This window comes from Rhinatrema bivittatum, chromosome 4 (genome assembly GCF_901001135.1).
Source record: "Rhinatrema bivittatum chromosome 4, aRhiBiv1.1, whole genome shotgun sequence".
Classification (NCBI taxonomy): Eukaryota; Metazoa; Chordata; class Amphibia; order Gymnophiona; family Rhinatrematidae; genus Rhinatrema; species Rhinatrema bivittatum.
In genome coordinates, this window is record NC_042618.1 from 461,294,980 (window position 1) to 461,314,594 (window position 19,615).

The 19,615-nt window shown below is 44.0% G+C and overlaps 1 protein-coding gene across 2 annotated transcripts in view; it reads right to left on the minus strand.

The window, feature by feature from the left end:
- The window catches only part of NAV3 (neuron navigator 3), a 971,329-nt gene that overhangs the window by 914,221 nt on the left and 37,493 nt on the right, over positions 1 to 19,615 (minus strand). Inside the window, exon 2 of one of the 2 annotated variants that reach the window (XM_029597134.1) lies at positions 9,829 to 9,918. The exons of the other annotated variant lie outside the window; for it this stretch is intronic. The gene's annotated coding sequence lies outside the window, so the exon portion shown is untranslated. The remainder of the gene's footprint in view (positions 1 to 9,828; positions 9,919 to 19,615) is intronic. 2 annotated transcript variants of the gene reach the window in all.

A 19,615-nucleotide genomic window follows, 5' to 3' on the forward strand; every position in this document is an offset into this window, starting at 1 on the left:
TACTGGGTCAGACCAAGGGTCCATCAAGCCCAGCATCCTGTTTCCAACAGTGGCCAATCCAGGCCATAAGAACCTGGCAGGATACCAAATAGTAGATTCCATTTTGCTTATGCCCAGAGACAAGCAGTGGCTTTCCTCCAGTTTATCTGGTTAATAACTGTTTATGGACTTTTCCTCCAAGAATTTGCCCAAACCTTTTTTTTAAAGCCAGCTACATTACCTGCCTTTATCACATCCTCCAGCAATGAATTCCAGAACTTAATTGTGCATTGAGTGAAAACATTTTCTCCAATTTTCTTTAAATGTGCTACTTTGTAATTTCAAGGAATGTCCCCTAGTCTATTTTTTGAAAGCACATCCTGATTTGCATTTACCCATTCCAGTCCACTCATGATTTTATAAACCTCTATGATATCCCCCCCTCAGCTGCTTCTTCTCCAACCTGAAGAGTCTTAATCTGTTTAGCCTTTCACCTTTCATTTATGGGAGGCTTGCTTCCCCCACCACCACAAATTTGTTTTCATGTAATGTTTATTTCATTTCTTTAGTTTGTTTTAAACATTTGAAAAAACAAACAAACAAGAAACAGGGCCTCCCAGGGTCTCTCATGTCCCCCCACCCTGAAAGATGCCAGTCCCCACTTACCCCATCCAGAGGAATATCTGCAGACAAGGCCTAAGCAGAGGTCACAGCAGCCTCATAGACCGGGTCTTGATGCCCGGGCCTAGGCTCGACACCACAGCCCGGCGGGAAGGCCAGTTCCTTGGCCTAGGCTAGGGCCTGGACATAGGCCTGATGCCACAGCCTGGCTCAGACCCAGGCCCAGTCTGGAGGCCGGGCCCAAATGCCCGAGCTTTGATCCGGAGCCCAGGCCTCGGAGCTTCTCTTCGGCATCTTCTTTCTTCGCCAACTGACACCATCTGCTGGGTTCATTGTGCAGCCTCCCTAGCCGAAGAGGATCTCTGAGGCCTGGGCCTGGGCCAAGACCAGGACTTGGCATCGCGTCTGGGTCACTGGGAGGTTTCTCAGGCCTGGACCCTGTGCTTGGGACGCGATCTGGCCCCATCGCGCTCGGGTGAGGATAGAACCCCTACTTTGGGTTTCAGCCTACACCCTAGGTGAAGCCTCGGCTTCAGGTTAGGCGTAGGCCTGACTGATGGGTTTTCAAAGTGAAATGAGATTCCGAGAAAGTTTCTTTGGAATTTAACTCCTTCCGTTTTGAAAACTGTCCGAAACAAAATAAAAAAATTGTCTCATTTCTTATTTCATTTCTCCCAAATGCCCATCCCTATTATGCATATTCATTATGGAAATTGTGACTGGATTGTGGCCTTCAAGGACTGACTTTGGGGTCTCCTTGCTCTATTGTGTCAGAGCAATAAGTCCTGAAAAGATCCCAGAGAGAGAAAATGCTCCCCCCCCCCCCCCCCCCCCGTGTCCAATTAGCATAGACTCCTGCCTAGAAATACGACTTAAAAACACTAAGGAGGCAATTTTCAGAAACTGCAGAGGGCTCGGCAAAGCCAGGTAGACCTAGTTAAGTTTGGCTAATTAGGCTGAGGCTAAAGATTAGCCTTTTAGTAACATGGCCAGAAAAACTCTAGCAGGCTAAGACTGGCAATGTACAGTGTCAGAAAAGACATCATGCCCCTCCCCTACCCCCACTGTCCAACTTCCATTCCCCTGACCCGCGATCCTAAAGTAAATACAGCCCCCAATCTCAAGTTGTCCCCCGCCACCCATGCAAGAAAGAGATTTTCCAGCTAGAGAGATCTTTTTTGCATCAAGTAGGATGGGAGGGCAGTGCCAGTTTAGGGAAGGGTTTACTGAAGGAGACAATTAAAAAAAAGGTAGAAAGCAGAGATTCAAACCACCTCAAGGAGCGGGCAAACTACCCACATAAATTTTGAAAACAACAAACACTTGTACAGGTATTTCTCTCTCTCCACACCTGCCCCTTCCCCCACCAGCTTACCTACTGGCACCATCTCCAGCACAGTGCTCCCTCCTTTGGCAATAGTGGCTCTGGTACAGCATTTCCCCCACCCACCACTTCTCCCCATTCCAAGCAATCGCCCCCGTTCCCCAGCATCCCCCCTATGCCTCTTCCCTTCCTACAGTACATGGATAAAAATGTACACACTTTTGAACAATGCAGGCTCTTTTACTCGCATAAAGGGTGGGTAATTAAAAAACACATTTCTGCCAGTAAAATACTGTTTTACTGGCAGAAATGCCTTTAGTTATTAGGGATATGCATTAGTTAGAAACAAAATAGGAAATGACAATAAAATTTCCTATTTCATTTCATTCTCAAAACAAAATGGTTGGAAATTCGATTAATTTTTGTTGGTTTTCACATTTCGTTTTGAACCACCACCACCCCCTCCCCCCCCCCCAAAAAAAAAAGTCATGCGTTGGGCCTAGGCCCAGGTTCGAGGCTAGGACCTCCTCTATGGAATAGGTAGAGACCCAAATCAGAGGCCGCGACCTACGCCCGAGCACGACACCAGGAACTCGTGTCATGCTCAGGCCTGGGCCTTGCCGAGCAAGGCCCAGGCCCCAAAAATTTTCCAAGGCCCAGGAGACTTCCCGGCATCCACTTATCTTCTCCATTGGGATCCAGGTACCAACCTGAAGCCTGAGCTTCAGCCCTGGCTAAGGCCCAGTCCAGAGGCTGGGTCCCGCTGCCTGGGCCTCAGCCAGGGCCCAGGCCCAATGCCAGGGCCTCGGCCTAGATCCATGCCTCACATGCCGCCATCCTCTTCTTTATAACAATGGCATCCACTGGGGAAGCACCAGAGTTAATTAACTCTGGCACCTTCTTCCTCAGAGAAGGGCGCCATTTTCATAAGCCCAGGCCGAGGTCCAGGCATTGGGACTTGGCCTCTGGACCTTGGTCGGACCTGGCTTAGGCATTGGGATCCGGCTGCTGGATTGGGTCCCAGCATTTAGTCTAGGCAGAGGCATTGGGACCAGGCCTCGAAGTCCGTCCTTTGTAAGGGCTTAGGCAGAGGTCACGGCAATCTACCATGGCCTAGGGCTACGCAGAGTCGAGGCTGCAGCCTGGGCCTAGGCCTTTTCAATGGATCCCCCTCCCCCCCGGACCAGGTATATGGGGGCAGGGGAGGATCCTGGCCCTGACATCTTTTGGGTGAGAGAGTCGGGAAGCCCAGTTTTTTTTTTAATTTGTTATTGGGATGGGTTTTTATTATGCTGATTTCATTTTTGTGAATTAAAGAAAACGAAAAATGTTAAACGAAACTTGTGAAAAAAAAACCATCAATAAAATTAAAAATACTGCTCTCTCATGCTGGTGAGACCACTCGTGTATTTTATATGTACCTGCTTTATTTAAGAGCATGTAATACAGACATATTGATAAAATACCTGGAACAGTATTGGGCATTTAAAGTAGTTCATTCGTTTTGCAATCACAGACTCATAAATCAAACAGCAAGAAGGAAGCTTAAGGTATAATTTAGTTCAGCCCTTCACCTGAAGGGAAAAGGACCCTATGCACCTATACAGGGATGGTGCAAGGGTATTAGACACCCGCCCCCTCCCAGCCCCGGCTCTGACCTCATTCACTCAGACAGGCCCCATCTCTTACACACACTTAGGCTCCTTGTCTCATTCACACATGCATCCTTACACAGACTCCCTCCCTCTCTAACACCATTGCTCTCTTGTAAACACACATACACATCTCCAATTGAACCATCTCCCTAGATAGCCCAACTAGCCTCAGAGGTAGAACGTTCTAACTAATACATAAGTAGCAGAGAAGATTTAAGTTATCTTATAGAGATGGAGAACTGACTCCCAAGCTCTTTATAAGCCCACTTTATATATTTGAAGGTTGCTATCAGGTCACCCTTCAGTCTTCTCTTTTCCAAGCTAAAATAAGCTTAAATCCTTCAAACTCTCCCCAGAGGTCATATTATGTACCCTACAAGCATGGCAAAATCTAGGCCATTCAAGCAATCCTTTATCATTTTCATACTGTAAATTATAACAATTAGGCCATTGTTAATTTAGACTTGATATACCAAAATGAAACTCCACCACACGAAGGTGATACCTATAAACTGTACCTAACAGAACTCACACCATCTGGTATCCCAACCAAAATTTTTTTATTTTTTTTTATCACAAAAACTTTTGAATTTGCATTATTAATAGTGTTTTTTATTTAGAAAATACATTTTATATGTATTACAAAATTGAAAAATTGTTCAATTAGTATGGAAGAGGTTGTTGGTTTCATATATAGTCAATTACCACCCAGTAATAAGCTTCAATATCTTTATAATTATTAACTGCCAACCTCCTTCTAATATATGCTGATGTTGCTTATAGTACAAACAATGATTTTATTGACAATAATTTTCAAAACGCTAAAAAAGTTATGCACATGTCTACCACTATTGGAAATTCTTTATTTTTTTCTTTGACTATTCCTACAAGCACAACACACCAAAGTTGGCTTGCTGCCTTCCCAATGAGCCTGCGTTTCCGACAACCAGTCTCATCAGGGGATGTTAATCTTCTTAAAACTGTTTGCATATTCTGTGCTGCTTGTTGGTCCTTTCTCTAAATAGCCGCTCGTTATCTTCTCTCCAAGAGCCATGTTGAAATGCCTTTGACCAACATGTTTCACTTATATTCTATTCTTGTGACTGCCAATCCTCCAATGAGGTTCAGGAGGAATTAAACAAACCAATCATAACCAATGAGGAAATTGTCCTGTCACGATAACGTCAGAGCGTTGTTCAAACCTACACACGGGAAAACCATTCTGCATCTTACAACAGTGATGTTAAATCAAGTTCTTCATTCCTACCTTCGTGGGCCATCATTAAAGCGTTAATCCAAAATGCCTCACGATAATTTAATCGTGATGCTATTTCGCCACCACGAATGGTGCTTCAACGATTGTCCACTGTAAATCTGTAAAATTGTGGTCCCGGCGAGGTGTTCCACACAACACATCTCATTCCTAGATGTTGCAGTTTCTTTAAAAAATGGTCAGTTTAACACCACAGCGTACCACAAATCCACAGATAAGAACAATCCATTAAAGTTTCATAGTCATCACTCGCGATCATTTAAAATGGGTCTGCCAGTAAGTCAGTTTTTCCGTGTTAGAAGAATATGTTCTGACAGAGGAATTCAAAAGACAAGTGCCTATTTTGTGGGCAAAGTTTCAATCTCGCGGGTATCCTCATAAAGTGATCAATCGGGCATACAAATGTGCCAAATTCAGTGACAGGCAAACATTACCTCGGTATAAACCTGTTAAAGATCAGTCTCGTTTAGTTTGTGCATTAAAACAGACCACTTGCAGAGGCCGTTATTGCAGCAGCCATTAAGAGACATTGGCATATATTGTCCTTACATGAGGTATTTCGCGAAACTCCCCTAATAGCCACCAGGGCAGAAGCCTTGATGACTGGCACCTCTGCTCATAACATGTACTGTACATGCGGGTATTTTTTGGTGTAAGCCTCTCTTGAAACTGTAAGTAACTCAAGCTTAATACATTTTGTAGGCTCCCTATAGTATTTTGGGTCTTTCCTGTTCCACGCGGTTTGGATTAAGAGCAGGTATTTAGTGGCTAAATCTCAGTATTTCTGCAAAAAAAAAGGTGGCGAGTAGCACCGAAACGTGAATAATCATCTCCAAAAGTAAAATCTCCTAGCCTTGTGGTGTGCATAACCCCCTTTCTCGGGGCACTCCCTGAAACGAGCAAGGTGCCACCTTCTGATACTGCTGCTCTGGATCAGGATTCTCCAGTGGGGGAGGCAGCTAAAGCTGAAAGACCCAGGCCTCTTGGGCCCGATGACTGGGATAGTGTGGCGAAACGAGATTCAACTGTTAAAGCTTTGCCTGCCGTGTAAAAAACTCTGATGATTCTGAACTGGCCAGCAGGTAGCAAGATTAAAATGCAGTGACCCATAGTGTCCAGCAGCTGGAGCCGAAACTGTGAATCCTAGAGGCAGAGCGGGCTGCCGAGGCCAAGAGTCCCCTCATGTTTTCAGTTTCAGCTCTTAGAAGAGAGAGTCAGAACCAGCTGAGAGCGAGAGGGTGTTATCGCTTCAGCTGGGATTTACAGCTGGGTGCTGACAAGAAATGTAATGTGATCGGTGTTTGTCTCTCAGATCAGCTTAACACAGCCAGAGAAGGGCTGGGAGAGTAACAGGATCCTCAGATCTAACTGTGAAAGTTAAAAGAGTTTAACTCTGTAGACGAGCTGATTTAAGTATATCATAGAAATACAGAGACAAACCATATAGCCTGTCTAGTCCGCCCACCCACACCAACTACTCAGAGATCCCTCATGCTTATCCCATGCTTTCTTGAAGTCAACTATGGCCCTGATCTTCACCACTTCCACTGGGATGTTGTTCCATGCATGCAACACTCTTTCTGTAAAGCAATATTTCATTAGATTACGCAGGCTACCTGTCCAGTTCAGACTGAAGTTTTAAAATCTTGGTACTTTTATTCACATGTTTATATGGAATGGGGCTGCAGTACTTGGAAGATGCCTTAATATAGTATAAACCTTCCCATGCTTTGAGATCATTCTCTCAGCTACCACGAGCAGGCAGCTCCTTCTCTATTGGTTTGGCCTGGTCGTCAGCAATTTGTAAAACTACCTTTCATTGTTTCTCATCCACCATTTGGCATGGGGTTCCCTGGGACATTCGTAATGAGAGATACAGGAAGCTGGTGAAGGCTTGGCTATTTATCTTAGCCTTCAAATCAGATGGTGGGCTTCCTGGTCAAGGTATGTGCTGTAGTGGAAATGCTGGCTTACCTGATTGTGGGAGAGGCCGATATGGTTTTGGGGAGGTGATGTTTTGTAATTTTATTTTATAGTTTTTACATGTAACCAGCTTTGATGTTTTGGGGAACTGCAGACTAGCAAAACTGTACTAATAAAATAAATCATCATCAGATCCTGCTCTTTTTTCATGCTTAGAAGAACTTATCCCCCATGCTGTACCATACCCTTGGGTTTCTGTAGCCCAAATCCATGACTGCATTTAGCATTAAATCTTAGCTGCCAGACCCTAGACCATTCCTCAAGCTTTGCTAGGTCCCACCTCATGTTTTCTACACCTTCCTGGTTGTCTAGCCTGTTGCAGACTTTGGTGTAATCTGCAAAAAGATAACAAGCTTTTCTGATAGATCTTCTGTAATATCGCTTACAAAAATGTTGAAAAGAACAGGTCCAAGGAACAATCCCTGTCACATGCCACTAGTAACACCCCTCTCCTCTAAAGGAGAGTTCCATTTATCATGCCCCTTTGTCGCTTCCCACTCATCCAGTTTCTAACCCAGTCAGTCACTTTAGGGTCCATACCAAGGGCATGCTCCCAAAAAGCAGAGCAAACTACCCTTCTTCTTGGAGCCTGGAGATCCACAACCCTTGCTGCCTCTCCTTAGTGACTCATGGAATCACCTTCATAGAATCTGGACCAAGACACACCCTGTAGAGGATGGACCCTAACTATCATTCACTCAATGCTGGAGGTTTCCACTCCCTAGCAGGGCCGGCGCTTCCATTGGGCAAAGTAGGCGATCGCCTAGAGTGCCAACATTTGGGGGCAGCAAAGTCCTGCCAGCATGAGGCCCAAAGGGGTGCTATGTCAGAGCCAATACTGCCAAAGAAGGGAGCGCTGTGCTGGAGGTAAGCTGGAGGAGGGGATGCATGACCAAAGGGCACCAAATACTCTTGCACCAGCTCTGCTCTATGGTAAAGCCTGGTAGGGTTTATACCTAAATATAAAAAAAAACGACCACCAAAGCCCAAATGTCTTATAGTTGAAGCTGTACTTACTCTAGACACATAGATGCTATAGGATGCCACATTACTTCCCAATCAAATGTTCTGAAAGCTATAAAACAGGTTGCAGTCAACGCAAATACGATCGGAAGGGAGCTTGCCCTCATGATCAATGCCATTCTCAAAACACAGCGTCCGTGTCAGGCTGTGTTTTACCTTCATCTTACAGGCCTTGGGAGCTATCCAAGAAGGCTCCTCACCCAGTAAAAAGTTCACTGAAACGCCGCTCACGGCTCACCAAGTATCTGCTTTTCTCGGTCATGAGCAGGCAGGGCACTGCTTGCGGCCCGCAAAGTCTCTACTCCTCTCAGCCGTGAGCGGGATAGGCTTTGCTTGCAACCCCACGTGGCTGCTCTTCGCCGCCCCCTAATGGTTGGCGCCCTAGGCAACCGCTTAATTCACCTAATGGGACGCACTGGCCCTGCCTTAAGAGAAACTTGGGGGTAATCTGCACGGCATGGCAGATAGTACCATAGTAACGACGGCAGAAAAGGACCAAATGGTCCATTCAGTCTGCCTTATGGTAATATGTAATAATAACTTCATGCAGCTAAGTGCCTGACCAATTTGATTTGCAAAATAAAAAGTACCAAGTAGGACCTTCTAATTATAATAATTGTCATGAACAGCAAAGTTAGTGACACTGGTATGTGTGCAGCTTGGCATCCTTAAATGAAGGTCAGTGTCATCCTGAATCATTAGTTCAGCAATATACAAAGAATGGGATCATGACTTTTTTGGACTTTTTCATTCTTAAGGTTATTTTTTTTTTCACAGTTAAGGTGCACTTAACCATATCACAAAACCTCAACACAAACTACAAGCATTAGGATAGACAATCTGCAAAGATGTTTTTTAAAAAAAAACAGTAGGCATTCCCCTGCAGCTAGTCATTATGTCTGCTCCAAGTAAGATGCAGTCAGCATTTTTAGCAGCCATAAAAAAATGATCAGTTGATTATCGGAGTGGCAATATAATACTGGAATTACAGAAAGTCCCATCCTAAACCACTGAAATTCTCTCTTTGCTTATTTATGCATGCTATAATTTTGTCATACTGTACGGGAGAAAACCTATAAATACCAGCAACTTCGCTGCTGAAAGTTGTTCTAGGTCAGCATTTCAAAATGCCATATGGTGAAATCCTTCTGCTAATAACACACAATGGTAACAGAGCGATGAAACAAGCATTCTTGCGGCCTGTCACAGAATGTGAATTTGAAAACCTATTACTTTCACAGGGACTGCAGCCAGTGGCGTAAGAAGGGCGGGATGAACGGAGCAGCTGCCGTGGACACGGCCCGGAAAGGGGATGCATGGTTCTAGCCACTGCCACCTCCCCTACCCGCATCATTCTTAAAGCCTTGAAACACTTCCGTCAAAAATTGCCAAAAAAAAAAAAAACGCACTATCAAGCTGCTTCTCTGCCTTTATTCATAAGCAACATTGCTGAAGGACTTGTCTTTTTAGGGCCCATACCAAAATCTGCAACGGAGAACGGTAAACAGGAGGAGAGATCTAATGAATCCCGAAGAACAGTCTAAAGTCTAGTAGCTAAGATTTAATGCTAAAAAGATGCAGTGTCGTGCATTTGGGCTGCAAAAACCCAAAGGGAGTGGGGTTAGCGTGAGGGTTAAATACATCAATGCAGAAAACAAGAGAGAGCGGGATCTGGGAGTGATTGTATCCGATGATCGTAAAGCGGCAAAACAGGCAGAGGAGGAGGAGGCAGCAAAACCAGAAGGATGCCTGGCTGCACGGGGAGAGGAATGGTCAGCAGAAAAAGGGAGGAGACCTTGCATAAGAAGCACTCCCACATGGTTCTCATCCGGCTATTATTTCCAGTTTCCAAACGTTTGGCAGAAACGTACAATTTGGTTCACCAGATTTTAGACACCGTCAAGAAGTAGATGTTTTGTTACATCTAAATAAGACAGAGGCTATAATGGATTATCCATAACAGAACTGACCTTATCGTCCTTCAGTTCACCATAGACGGGACTGTTGTAACCTTTTTAGATACCTTCTGAAATGCTGGATTTCTGTATGATGACTCTTACCTGAAATTAGTAGTTAAAAACAGCTTTAAGTTGAGGATGTTATGGCATCTCAAATATATTTTAGAATGTAATAATTTAAGATGTGTTATTCAGGCTTTTGTCCTTTTCCATGCTCATCTACTGTAGTACCTTGTACTTGGACCTACCTAAGGGTCATTTGGCAGCTTTACAACTACTTATGAACGCATCAGCACATCTGGCTCCTGATAGCTCCTTTTGTGATCACATTACCCCCGTTTTGAGCACGGAATTAAGTTTAAAATCTTAACCCTGACGTTTCGAGCTCTCCCTGAGAAATGCCCGGCATAGCTCACCAAAAGTGCTAAAATGGTATCGCCCAGCAAGAGTTCTGCGTTCTGAGGACCTGTTTTTACTTGCTGAGCCTAATAAGAGACAAATTCGTTTAAATGAAACCTGTCGTTGTGCCTTTTCTATAGCAGCATCTACTTTATGGAACAGCCTTCCCTAGCTATTCATAAAATCATTACAAATGTTTTCGGAAATTTTTAAACACACATTTCTTCCATGAAGCATTTTCTAACTGTGGTTGACCTTTCAGCTGATTCAGGTTGGTTTTAGTATCTTATTTTATGAGTTTAATGATGATTTTGTTGTTTTATGTATGTTTTCGCACATTTATAATGTTTTATGTTATGATATTTGGAAATTTTATGTTTTAAGTTTAAATACCTGGAATCCTCTTAGAACAGGATCTAGGTGGAATACAAATTAATGAAAATAAATAAATAAAATATTGCTCCTGTATAGGTCCCTGGTGAGACCTCATTTAGAATACTGCATATAATTCTGCAGATATAAACCGGACGGAGCCGATTCAGAGAATGGCTATTAAAACTTTCAGTGATCTTCACTGTAAAGTATATGGGACAAACTTAAAGATCTAAACATACCCTAGAGCAGTGAGGGTGAACTCCAGTCCTCGAGTGCCACAATGAATATGCATGAGATAGATTTGCATACAATAGAGGCAGTGCATGCAGATCTCTCTCATGCATATTCATTGTGGATATCCTGAAAACCTGGCCTGTTTGTGGCACTCAAGGACTGGAGTTCACCATCACTGCCCTAGAGAAGTGGTTCTCAACCTTTATTCTTTGGAGACACACCTGATAGATGATGCTCAAGTGAGGGACACACTGAACACAAGAGCATCATGAGGCTAAATTTAAACATATACTCTGCATCTACAGGAATCCCATGACCCCCAATAATAGGTGCATTGCAGAACTAGGATATTTCCCCAAACAATTCACCATACAAAAATATTTTGATACTGGTATCATTTCAGTATCAGAAAAAAAAAACACTCTCTACTTCCAGGCTCACTGTAAAATACAAAACCCCCCAAAAAAAATGTTCAGCGCATGTAAAGCAAACCTACCATACCATAACAGCACTAACTCCGAGGATTCAAACAGCAATAGCCCTACCAATGAAAAGGCATCAGTGCAACACCAATGCATGTCCTATTGAGAAAACACAACAAACAAGACTGATACAAATGCTTTCATGCTAATAAAATACCTCACCTCGGTCACACACACAGAACAGGCCTTCATCAAATACAGAATAAAAGATCACAAATTACAAATGTGGAGACGGAAATGGAAACCCCAAAAAGCAACTCTGCATGCAGTGAAAAACTGGAGACATAGAAACAGAAATACATTTCCTCCTACACTAAACAAAGTACAAAGCTAGAAGAAATGCACATTCCCCAAACTGACATATTATGGCTCTTGCACCCCCATCACTCCCCCACCCCATGCTCCCCATCATCCCTCATTTCTCTCAGTTATTCCATTTCAATCATCCCCTCACCCATCCCTGTCCAGCATTCTCGACCCCCAAATCCTCTTCCCTGTGCTCCCTCTCTCCCCTGCTCAACTCTCCCTACCCCCTTCCTCCCCCTCCCTGTCCAACTACCCCACCCCTTTCTGCTGAACAGCCCCCACATTCCCTCTCTTCCACCTCCCTGCCCAACATCTCCAACCTTCTTTGCCCCACCCTCCATAGGGTGAAGAGAGCATCAGCAGCTTCACTTCCAGGCCCGGCGGGGGAAGATAAAGTTAGTGTTCCATCGGACCCAGAAGAGCAGGAGCTGGCAATGCCTCGCTTTGATCTGGGTGAAGGAGGAAACAGCCTCCCAACTGAGCCAGAAAGAGGAGAAGGAAGCAAGAATGGTCTCCCATCCAGCCTGAAGTCAACCAACTCCCATCTGGACGGATGAGGAGAGATCAGCCTCCTTCTGGCCCTGCGACACTCCTCCCAGGACCTGTCCCGACACACCTGTTGAGAACCACTGCCCTAGAGGAAAAGGGAGATACGATAGAGACATCTAAATATCTCCAAGCTATCAATTCACCCACAATAAATATGCATGATATGGATCTGCATACATTGCAGGCAGTGCATGCAAATCTATCTCCTGCATATTAGTTTTGGATATCCTGAAAACCCAGCCTGTTGAGGACTGGAGTTGGCCACCCCTGCACTAGTCTTTCTATGGTGGTCCTACTGCTCCCTGGATCTTGACTCATCAGCCCTGTCTTTGAAGTGGACCTTATTCATGAGTGCATTCAACTCAACTTGTCATTGAGGCTCTGTTCATTGGTGTCTGGTCCTCCAGCCCTAGTGCTAGCCTTGTGCTGCCAAAGGCTTTGTGGCCCTCAGCACTTGATAGCTCCATCTGAGGGGAAGGTGGCTGTTAGGGGTGGAAGACCACATTTTTTCTGTTCCAATATCAGGGATGCTTCATTCCGTGACTTTCTGAACTCTAGTCTTGGATTCAAGCCCACTCACCATCTTGGGTTACCTTTTATCGATGAGAATAGTCACACATGGTATCCCAGCTTATGAATGAGGTTCGTTCCTGTCATGGTATGTGCAACACAAACCCATTTAGAGAAACCACACCAAGAGAAGAATTATTGCACTAAACCTGAATAGGGCCAGTGCATCCATTATGCAAATTAGGCAGTTGCCTAGAGTGCCAAAATTTTGAGGGTGGTACAATCCTGTCAGTGGAAGGCCCAGAGGGGTGCAGTGCCAGACCCACTACCATTGGTAAGAGGGAGCGCTGTGCTGGAGCTGCACCAATAAGTAATTTGGAGGAGGCGGGTGCATGACCGAAGGCTCACCTACGGCACCAAATACTCTTGCACTGGACCTGTTCTTGAATAAATATTTTAACCTCTTTCTCACGGAGGGGACTCAGTTTATTTGTCTGTATTTGGAATAATTAACACTGGTCACAATAAAATGTTTTCAGTAGCATTGGATAGACACACGCACACACATATACATCAATTTCTAGGACAACACAATGTAAAAATAAGTGCAGAACAGATCAAGACTTCTGTTGCTTTCTGAATGTATTTAGAATACACTTAACAGAAAAAGAAACGTAATATTTTTAACTGTGCTGAAAGACTGCTGCACATCACACATCTGAAGCACAGTGCCAAGATGACAGAGAGCACCAAGTTGTTATGGTAACTAAATTTTGGCTTGTTGCATAAAAACACTAGGGAGCTTTTTCACCCCCTAGGATTATCTGGGAAATTCAACCTGTACTGGTGGTCTGCAGTCAGAACTCTGGATGGCACGCACCACAGTTGGCAATGGATTCTGCCATTTGCCTTTTCAGAAAAGGTTTAAACAGTTCACGTCTCCGATTTCTGACAGCGCAGCGTGTGTGTGTCATTCAGTCCAGTGCTTTTGCACGTTAGAAATGGCAATAAAAAGAATCCTTGAAGTCTGCAAGCGAGATCAGTAAATGAAGTGCAGGTGGTGCAGAGTACTCTAGAATTAAGTAATATTTATTATGAATCTGGAGCCCGAGGCAAGGGGCTCATTTGACACCAAGCAGCACCAACAATAATTCTGTTTGTAAGGGGAATAGGCACGATAACAAAAATAAATGAATGTCCCTTTCAGGTCAAATTTATATAATCAAAATCTCTTGTGAAAATTAAGCTTGTGAAGATCAAAAATCATAATTTAGCTTCTCAACCCTTCCAAAATGTTTCAATCAGAAGTCCCTGCTCTGCTCCTCAGTGGCCTTATGCTAGGGAGAGTAATCATCAGTTGCATGAGGACGGTGGCTAGGGTCTGGGAAAATGAAAAATCAGAACAGCTGGATGCCTACAGCAAGAAGGAATTAAGAGCAGGCCGAGAATCCCATTGAAGCTGCCTTCCATGCCCAAAGCTTCGCAAGCAAAGCCAACGCATTAAAAGTGCTGGTTACCTCAAAGTGGGCATATCTGAAGCAGACATTACAGGCAAGGTAGTCCCGGGGTAATGCAAAGCAAGAAAAGAAATGCTAGCTCTGATTCAACAACATTTCAAAAGAGGGCAAACAGCAACTATTCCAACTAAATCACAGCTGACCCGGCCCGAGGTAGCAAGCAACAGCAGAGAATGAGATGGTGTAGTCTCTGTTTTTGAGCTCTCAAGATGTTTGGATATCACCATTTTCCCAACCCCCTTTAGCCAGGGAATGAATACGGCATTACCTCATGTTCCCTGATCTAAGGTTACAGCAAGTCACGCGACGCTGCGTGACTCCGCATCGCCCGCACGTCCTGGATGGCACAGGGGGGGAAAGGCATTGTTCTTTAATTAGCAGAAGACTCACTGAGGCACTCTAGCTATTGAGTCAGCAACTCCCGATGGCCTAAAATTGTCTGAATATTCTGCCACATCTTTCACAATGGACTGCAGAGATCAAAAGGAAGCTGTGCTCATAGGAAGAGAGTGAGCCACTTCACTGGGCTGAATTACCAACCTGATGAAAGGGAGGGGGGAAAAAACCCCCCACAAATCATGAAATTTTGGTTTAGCTTTCTTACATTAATGCCTTACACCTTGTTTTTAGTTTACGGCTGTTGAAAGGATGCCACACCGAGTGTTAAGAATTGTGCTGCCATTAGTACATCTCAGCCCCCACGATTTGCATTCTCAGCAGAAAGGGAAAACAGACCCAAGCCATCAAGCCCGTTCACAAAGGCGACTCCGCAGCCATCAGATGCTGCTGCGGTTTCAGGGTTTCTGCCAATCCCAGAAGAGACCCCATAAGACGGTGCACTAGGACCTCGTCCGAAACCATTTTCAAATGCATTTCAGAATAAAGTCGGGCAGCTGCCATGTTCGTCCCCTTGTATACACAGAAATAATGCTTAGGAAATAAACTGTAGGCGCAACCTTTTTTCCTAGAAAAACTGAATACATTTGTGAGTTCTTCTCCCCCCCCCCCCCCCCAATAGTTATGCAGCCTTAATTAGATTTATTTATTTTATTTACATCTTTTTATATACCGACCTTCCTCAAACGATATCAAGTCGGTTTACAATGCAGCAAATAAATCACAGTTGACTCATAATAAATATGAGCATAAAACTATAGATCTAATACAATACAATAGAATAAAACCTAAATTAAAACTAAAATATATTAAAAACTATAGATCTAATACAATAGAATAAGACCTAAACTACAACTAATGTAAATTAATTAGATCCATACAAAGGTAGTCAGAAAGCTACAGATTAAGTTAGTCCAACTTGTTTGATTGTTTTTTCCTAAAAGCATTCAGGCCAATCCAATACGGCACGCTCAGCCGAGTGCACTGTTTTACACGCGGTTGGACTCTGGTTTTGGACGCGCGTCCTCAACCCCTTATTCTGTAAAGGGATTAGCACATCCAAAATGTGCATCCAATCCCCTGCAAAACTAATAGCGCTCAGCACATGCAAATGCATGTTGATGAGGCTATTAGCTATTCTCCCCAGATCAAAAAAAAAAAAAAATTGCACCCAACCCGCACATTTTTATGCTCAGAAATTAACGCCTGCCCAGAGCAGGCGTTAATTTCTGAGCAGCCCAAAAAAGTGTCCAGAAAAGCAGAGAATACTGCTTTTCTATACATCCTCTGACTTAATATCGTGGCGATATTAAGTCAGAGGAACCAAAAGGTTTAAAAATAAAAATTAAAAAAAAGCGTGCTGGTGGTCAGGTTAGGAAAAGGGTCGCTCTACTGCTAAAACTGAGCGTCCATTTTCCTAACCCGCTGACAGTCACCTCTCCTGGGCGTCCGCTGCCGAGGAGGCGTTAGGGGCGCACATTTGTCCCTAGCGCCTCCTCGGCAGCGCGAGCCCTCGTTTAAATATCCTATCGCCCGCCCAGCAGAGGTACCTGGGCGCACGTTAGGAAACGGGCGTTTGTTTTCCGCGCTTTATTAGATGGGCCTGATTGAGAGAAAGTTAGAGGAAGGAAGAACCATATAGTGACTTGGGGCTGGACGACTCTTTAGTTAAAATTCGGGAAGCTGGTGCAGCAGAAACAACATATTAAAAGAGGTACATATATTTTCTCACAGTGACTGCATTCTCTAAACTTAAATAAATAAACAAACTCGCCGTAGGGCCTCCAGCTGCCTGTCACACACTCAAGGCCCTGCGGCAACCCCACCCCCTCCTCCCACACAGGCTGTTGCTAGGAGATGTGTACGAGGAACAGCGCCACCTCAGGGCTTTGCGTGCGTGGCAGGCGATTGGGGTTCCCTTCTTCTCCTCGCCTTCCCCCCCTGCAATACCTCTGATGACTGAGGGAGTGGGATGCGAGTTCACCCACACCTCCGCTCATCTTCCTGTGTCGGTCCAATTAAGGGCATCGTATTCAACATAGAACTGGACAAAAGTAGTACAATCTTGGAAGTACAGAAAACAAAAATACAAAAAAAACGTGACTTCAGGTACACTAATAAAAACTCCACAAGAAGCAGCAAACGTTTACAGCACCTTCTGTTTAAGGAGAAGAGAGAGAACCTGGGAGGGGGGGTCTAAGTTCTGGCTTTTGCTGTTGGTTTCCTTCCACATTTATATCATGAGGATGAAGTATCTCTCTAGTTTTATCGAGGTCCATATTCAAAAGCAATTAGCCAGCTAAATGACTATGTGGGCACTCATCTGGCTAATAAGACAGCAGACTAGAATTTAGCGCAGCTAATGTTAGGGCTTTCCCAGCACGTAACAGGGCCAAAAAACTAGCCTAAACTTAGCCGGCTATATTCAATAACAGAAATGCACCATTGAATTAGACTTCCTCAGTTAGTCTGGACTGTGACTGGACCTCATCATTTATTGTATTACCAAAATAATAGAACAAAGTCATGGAAATAACCTTTGATAAAAAGGAGGTGGAAATGAATTGATTAAAAAAAAAAAAAAGTACAGATGAAAAAATCAAAAAGATAATCAGAAAATTACACTGGGAAGACCTAATTAAATATTTCACAAATATTCAAGGTTCATGTTCAAGATATTTTTAAATTAAGTCGAACAGAAAACAAAGGCCTGGATTTATCAAAATGCAGTAAGTATCTCGTGTGATAGCAAAAGGGGTGTGTTTTATGCTAATATAACATTTATCACAATTTGTGCTAATTACCTGTGTGAAGAGCTACGTTAGTGCAAATTGTGATACCATTTTCAGATTCTGTGATAAGTGCCAGACCTGTTGTATTTCCTGTATTCAACCACTGGGGGACCATTGTTCAAAGAGAGAGAGAGAGAGAGAGAGAGACTGACCATGATGCCATTCCCATAGGTAGGTATTTGTATCCCTATGGTAGGCCCACCTAGTAACTCGAGGTGGGGTTTAGGTAAGAGTGTAGGGGGTTAGGGGCCACTTTGACATTCTACGTGACACCTACGAACAGAACAGTGGTCTCTTGTTCAAGCTAGGTTGAGAGAACCTTGCCCAAATCTCATCTTGGAGTGAGTTTCCTCACTCCAAAGGTCATCAAATCTTCATGAGACCACTGTTCTCTTCGTAGGTGTCACGTAGAATGTCAAAGTGGCCCCTAATCCCCTACACTCTTACCTAAACCCACCTCGAGTTACTAGGTGGGCCTACCATAGGGATACAAATACCTACCTATGGGAATGGTATCATGGTCAGTCTCTCTCTCTCTCTCTCACTCACTCTCAACCCTGAAATAGGCCTTATGTGAGACATCACAGCCTAATGCAATTCAAAGAGGTGTAGTTAAAATCAGCATTATGGCTGTGTGATAGCTCTTCACAAACAGGCTAACCCAGCCTACACTCCTCCTATTTTCTGAATCTGCATCGCACCATACAATATGTTGCTATCGCATGCGAAAACACCTTATCGCATTTTGATAAATGACCCCCAAAGAGAGCTCATTACCAATGCTGGAATCTCATCTGCTGGTCAAGTGACCAGGAAGAGAATTCAGAACTGAAATTGCAGCTCTCCTAGATGTGTTGTTTTTTTTAAAGGGAACTAATAAAGCAATGGAACCGCGGCAAAGCTTCCAACCTCTTAAGCCTGACAGAGGGGACTTTGCTTTGTTCTTATTCCATTGCTTTCTTAGTCACGGATTGCGGTGGTCTCCCTTAATGAAAGGGGGGGGATAGTGAAATCTTTCCATAATCCACCGTTGAGATTCCAAAATTAGTTGTGAGCTCTTCCCTTGCTTTAAAATTAACTTACTGAACAATAAACTAATCTTGAAAATGAATGAATAGTTGTGAAATAGCAGTGAGAGCTTTTCCCCCCGGGTCATTTTCTGATCACCTTTGATTTGTTTTTTTTCACGGTCTGCATGTGGCAATTCTTCTGGCTTGTTTTTTTAATCAGTATATCAAAAAAAAAAAGGTAAACTGTTACTGCATAATCAAGGCTCAGGATTAACAGCCATATGTAAACAAAGGAACAAGATCAGCTCTTCAACAAAAAGAAATAATAAAACGAGGGAGGTTAAAAATAGACCAAGCAGTTTGGTAGAAATGAAAAAAAAAAAAAAGATCTATACTTGAGAAGGTTAGCAAACGTTTAGAGACATAAGCTTCGGGGACTGCGGCGATCCCTTGCACAGGCAATGCAAACACTGGTAGCGAATCTCCTTCCTGTGCACGAATATTGGCCCATTTGGGTTTTGTAGCCAAGGAGCCTTCTGACAGTAATTTGGGGGGTTTAAGCCCACCTTTCCAAACTGATGCTCAAGATGCCTTACAGCCTGCTAAGAATTCAGGTAGCGCAAGTCCCTCCCCAAATGAGAACCTGAGGTAACGGTGATAAAGTGACTTCCACAAGGGTCACAAGGAGTATAGGGGTGAGGGTGAGGGAGGAGGTAAAGGGGATTTACAAAAAAAATGTAAACTGTGCGGCTCTGATGATGAAAGAGGGCACACGCTCTGGGACCCATTTTCACAGACCCGTGAATTACATTTATCTGTTATCTTTAGCTGAATTTTCAGCCAAACCCAGCCAGCTGGGTTTTCAGCTGCAAAGTTTCCCCAAATCTGGTTGGGCAGCAATTTTAACAGGTTAAATTTAAGGACACTATTTGTGTGGATGGGGTTGCCCGCCTAGTACTGAAAGTCACCCATAAGCCCCCTCCCAGGAACCCCCCCCCCTGCAGCTGTCACTTTTCTGCCCAGCTAAATCTGGCTGCACTCTGAAAAGCAGACTTTGACCTGGCTAACTCTCAAAGTTATCGCGGGGAAAGACGGGGATTAAAAAGGAAAGCTTGCAGTGCTACGTCGTCAGGTGGGAAAGATGGGGAGAGCAGTCAAGTCCAGGGGTATTTATCTGCCCCAATTTCTCCTTTTCTAAAGCACAGTATCTATGCCCAAGTGCATTACGG